Source organism: Herpailurus yagouaroundi, unplaced genomic scaffold (genome assembly GCF_014898765.1).
Source record: "Herpailurus yagouaroundi ecotype Mexico unplaced genomic scaffold, PumYag 203, whole genome shotgun sequence".
Taxonomy (NCBI): Eukaryota; Metazoa; Chordata; class Mammalia; order Carnivora; family Felidae; genus Herpailurus; species Herpailurus yagouaroundi.
Window position 1 is genome coordinate 14,492,103 of NW_024412434.1, and position 4,363 is coordinate 14,496,465.

The 4,363-nt window shown below is 40.9% G+C and overlaps 1 long non-coding RNA gene across 1 annotated transcript; it reads right to left on the bottom strand.

Moving 5' to 3' along the window:
* Positions 1-518: 518 nt before the first annotated feature.
* On the bottom strand, positions 519-3,875 carry LOC121014585 (uncharacterized). Its single transcript, XR_005783288.1, has 2 exons — positions 2,681-3,875; positions 519-690 (listed from the first exon to the last, which is right to left on the bottom strand). It is a non-coding gene; the product is annotated as an uncharacterized LOC121014585 (long non-coding RNA).
* Positions 3,876-4,363: the final 488 nt, after the last annotated feature.

Genomic DNA, 4,363 nt, shown 5'->3' on the forward strand with positions numbered 1-4,363 from the left:
TTTTACTAAGTTCTTACTGGATGCTAGACAGAGTGTATAATGTTTTATATGAATTAATTTTTATTTGTTAAAGTAATGTAGTGTGGGGTCTCAGGATTTCCTATCTGCAGTGTCTCTGAGTCTTGTTTGGGAAGGCGAAGCCCTACCTCCTTCCATGTCTTGTCTGATGATAAGACCTCGTGGAGGGTTGTTACAGAACAACAAGGAAGACCTGGTAAGTTGCTAAGCTAAGGCAGCACCGGTGTCATACCGGTGGGTATGGAGACAGATTCATGAGTTCTTTTGGAGATAAAATCAACAGGGTTGAGTAACTGGACAGGGATGGTTCAGAAAAGAGGAAAGAATTTGGGTTGATTTCTGGGGTTCCGGCTGTGGAGATGTGGACGTTACTCATCACGTAGTTCTATAGAGGAGGAGAGGAAGACTCAGGGAGATTTGGAGAGAAATATGGTGACTCTGAACCACCTATACTTTTTGTATTTACATGTGAAAAATTAGCTGGAGAAGGGAGGCCATCATCTGAGGGTCGCAGGTAAAATAAGTCCTTTTATTAGGCGTGACCGTGAAGACATATTGGACTTTCGACCACTTTGCTTTGAGATGTCTCGCTTGGCGGCCACAATGATGAAGAATCATAGCCATCTTGATTTCCAAGTGCTTCTTTTCGAGGTCCTGGAACTCACTGAGATCCTAAAGACCAAACAGAATTCGCACATAGACGGGGTATTCGTTTCCTATTGCTGCTGGGACAACACTTACCGTTGCGTTTTTAACAACACAAATTTAATATCTTACAGTTCTGTAGCTCAAAAGTCCTAAAATCAAGATGCTGCCAAGACTGTGTCCCCTCTGGAGGTTCTAGGAGAGAATCTGTTTCCTTGCATTCTCCAGCTTCTAGAGACTGCCTGCATTCTTTGCCTTGTGGCCCCTCATTCATCATCCAGGCCAGCAGGGTAGCGTCTTCAGATCTCCCTGGCCTCTGTTTCCATTGTCCCATCTTCTTTTCTGACTCTACCCTCTTGCCTCCCTCTTATGAAGGGCCCTTGTGATTACACTGGCCCACTGGGATAATCTAGGATAATCTCTACCTCAAGATCCTTAACTTAATCACATCCGCAAAGCCTCTTTTGCCATGTAAGGGGACATATTCGTAGGTTCTGCGTATGAGCATGAGGACACCTTTGAGGGCCATGGTTTGCCTACCGCAGGAGCCTACCTTCCCCATCATCCTAGGGTGCTCAGTCCCACAGAGACCAAAACAAAGATGATCCTGCTTCTCCTGCTTTTCTTTTCCCTTTGCAATTTCTAAAAGGTTTTGGGTCAAACTTAATTATGAGTTGATGCATCTGCAAAAGTTTTTGGTAAATTGGGGGCTTTGGGGGACCTGTTTGATAAGATGTGTCATCCATTAAGAAATGTTTCATTATTGTTTGAAGTTTGTTGTGGTGCCATGTTGGGAGGGGGCATCCAAGTGATGTAAATACACTTTCAGCATGTGTATAAGAGCAGAGTAATCTCTAAAACGGGGGGGGGGGGGGGGGGGGACGAGGGGGGAGGGGAAGGGTAATCAACCTAAATTCTCCATGTTAGCGGGTCTTGTATTCTTGGGAGGGGGTTGCCGGCTAGTTCCTACTCCTGGTAGAAAGTGTAGCGACCCCTTCCTCTGGTAGCATTTCCTGACTTCCTAGCTGAATTAGAAGTTCCTCCTCTGTTCTTCCATGATGTCTGGGCAGAGCTTTAGTTTAGAGCATTTATCACGTTGCATTATAATTCATTGCTTGCTTATCTGTCCCACTAGATGTTATTATAAGTAGAGATTATGCCTTATTCCCCATTGCATCCTCTTGTGCCTAATACCTGGCTACCAATAACTGTATACTGAATGGATGAATGAAAGGAATCGTTTCTAGAATAGCTTCTGAATCTTGAATTTCCCTTAATGTTTTTATTTTATATTTCTCATTGACTTGCAGGAATACTATAATGGTAAATGAGATAATTTCTCTAAAATGTGGTAAGATCTTTGGAGAAATGCTTCATTGGGCTAAGGTTCATACACAGCTCGCAAATGAAACTGTGAGCTAAAGTTTTGTTTTTTTTTACCTACGAACGTTGTTGGCTGGAAAGACTTGCCTCCATGGGGAATTTGAGCCAACTGGCAAAAATGTATACAATTTTGCGTAATGTCTGACAAACGGAAGGCACATAATAAAGCTTTGTGTGATGAGAGGATGAATAGTTAATTAGTAATAAGGGCTATGCTTTATTGGCCATTACGCTTTTAACAGCGTGCCTTTTAGAAAAGTAAACAAACCAAAACAAAGCAAAACAAAACACATACCGAGTCTTGTATGTAAACCCATTATTTCCTCGTTGCTGAAGTAGAAAGCATTTCTCTTCAATTCTCATCATTGGTGTATTAGTCAGCACTTAACTGCAGTAACAGTGAACTCCCCAAATTTCAATGGCTGACAGCAACAATTATTTTTTATTCCTGGGCTTGCTACAGCTCTGCCGGGCGTGGCTGGGTTTACAGAACTCATTTGAGCTCTACTAGCTAGACGGGTTTTTGGATTCTTGGACAAAGTCAGTGAAGCAGCCACTCCCTGGGATATACGCCTCTCCTGGCTGGGCACCAGAGCTCAAGGGATGGGGGAACAGAGGTAAACTATGCAAGTACCTTAAAGCTTCTGCTCCCTTGGCCAAAGGAAGTCGCGTGGTCAAGTGCAGAGTCACCGCTGTAGAGAAATACACTATGTCTACAGGAAATGTTGCCAGGATGGAAGGGAACAAAAAGTTGTGAACTAGTAATACACTCTATCACATTCTGTGCCCGAGGTAATGTTTGTTAAAGCCACTCTTTGCCCTTTTGTGATTGCAACGGCTGGGTTAAAGCTTTTAATGTGAGGTTCAGTTTATTTACTTTAAATAACAAATGTGATTATACACTCTCCCGTAGGTTCTATATAAATAGGCCCCAGAGGTAAAAGTAAATCGATTTGGGAAATTTAGCTAAAGAAAAAAATTTAATTTTATAAGCATATAAATGTTTTCACGGGGGTCATGATGGTTAGTCATTCTTTCTATCTATGGATGTCCAAGCCAGCAGAAAAGGATTTAATTAAAGTAGAGATGGGGGGGCATAGTTACCACAAGGAATGATTTCTTGACCAGTCAAGTGAGAAAGTCATGAAAGGGGCAAAGGTCTCCCTAGTGGATAATTAAATTATTCATCTGCTTGAAGGAGGAAGGCTGGGCCAGATGACAGGTTTCTGCCAAATCTCTTGTTTATAGTGCTTTGAATTTTGAAATAAAGAAGTCCTTTGAAGACAGATGGTATTCAAATTCTTCTTGCATCAGTAAAATGACACTAAGCAACTTAAAAGCTGGCTTAATGCAGAAAATGAAAATAGTAAGAGAAACAAATGGGAAAAGTACAACTCTAAGCATTCATTGTTTACTCTTGAGAGAACAAAACATCATAGTTAAGTCCAATTTTAATGCATTCATTTGTTTTATTCATAGTTTCTTTCAGAAAACATTGAATTAGTACCTACTATGTGTCAGGCATTGTGATAGGTGCTGGTTGGCTAAGAAATTGTGTAATTCATAGTTCAAAGGTCTGATAAATCAGCTCCAAATGTGACAATCACCGTCAATCTTCCTCAGAATTTTTTGCATACCTTTTAAAAGAGAATAGGATTTTAATTTTTTATAAACATATTTTATATAAGTATATATTATTTATATTTTATTTTTATGATTTTATGTAATGATTTGCTATATGTATATCTTGTGAAAAGTTTCCCTCTACTGAATTAACACATACATCATCTCTCATATTTACATTGTTCATTTTTTTATATTTATTTATTTTTGAGGGGGGGAGGGCACAAGTGGGGGAGGGGCAATGAGAGAGGGAGACAGAATCCAAAGCAGGCTCCAGGCTCTGAGCTGTCAGCATAGAGCCCTAAGCAGGGATCGAACTCATGAACCACGAGATCATGACCTGAGCTGAAGTCAGATGCTTAACCGACTGAGCCACCCAGGCGCCTCTCATATTTACATTGCTTTTAATGAGAACAGTTCCAGTTCTACTCTCTTAGCAAATTCCAATTATACAATACAGTGTTCTCAACTGTAGGCACCATGTTATATATCTTAGATCCTCAGAATTTATTCACCTTATAGCTGAAAGTTTGTACTCTTTTACCAACCTATTGTCTCCACCACCCAGCCCCTGGCAACAGTAAACATTTTTTACTGTTTCTATGAGTTATAGTTTTTTTTTTCCTTCCTTCCTTCCTTCCTTCCTTCCTTCCTTCCTTCCTTCCTCCCTCCCTCCCTCCCTCCCTCCCTCCCT